Below are 888 nucleotides of genomic sequence, written 5' to 3'. Positions count from 1 at the left end.
TAGGCAAAGAACTTCCTGGCTTTGCTCCCCAACTTGCACTGATTTCTAGACACACATATGGGCATGCTTAGCTGTTGATTAGAAGCTGGTGATTCAAGTTGAGGTATTCATGTTTTCACAGAAAAATACTTTTCCAAGTCAATCTTCATCCCATTCTTTTCCCTGCTCAACACTCTAATACTATACATAAATGCACTGTAGGAATTTGGTGTACCAGAATAAAACCATAGAAATCCATACTACATGTAGTGAGGCAGAACACAGCTCACTGTAAATATTGTTGATTTTCAACTGAAAATGACACCTGGTGCCATAGTGTCACTGTTTGTGGGAAGCGAGCATGGCCGAGTCAGCCAAAGATGGTGCCTTGGCTGGCTGCCAAGCCTCGTGCTTGTTTACTCCAGCTCTTGGCTGATTGCCAAGGCTCGTGATCCTCGCTTGTTTACTCCAACTCCCTGGAGCATGATGAGCCCAATCATGTGCTGCCTGCCTGATGATCTTACTACGTGGCCCAATAAGCTGCCACTCTGCCTGCCCGCTACGCGTGTGTGTGCCCTGATTGGTCCTGGCTGGGAGGAGGGCTGTTGGGAACGCTATATGAAGAGCTGAAGTGTGTAATAAGGAGAGAGAGTGAGAAGAGAAAGCCTGAACCTCACCTTGGTGTCTGTGTCATCTTTCCTGGACTCTGCTGGACAGAGTACTGGCTTGCGGCAAGTGGTGGCCCGTACGGGGACCCTGATGCTCCGGAGTTGTAAGTAAAAGACAAAACAATAGTGCTAGCAAAAGTTCCCCCTAAGAGGGAACGAAGGGAAAGTTTCCACAAGGTGGAACGGAGATTAAAGTTCCCTAGGAAAAGGGATGGAGACTAAAGTTCCCTAGGAAAAGGGA

Source organism: Nannospalax galili, unplaced genomic scaffold (genome assembly GCF_000622305.1).
Source record: "Nannospalax galili isolate Female #2095 unplaced genomic scaffold, S.galili_v1.0 scaffold2584, whole genome shotgun sequence".
Taxonomy (NCBI): domain Eukaryota; kingdom Metazoa; phylum Chordata; class Mammalia; order Rodentia; family Spalacidae; genus Nannospalax; species Nannospalax galili.
Note: the sequence above shows the minus strand (reverse complement) of the source record.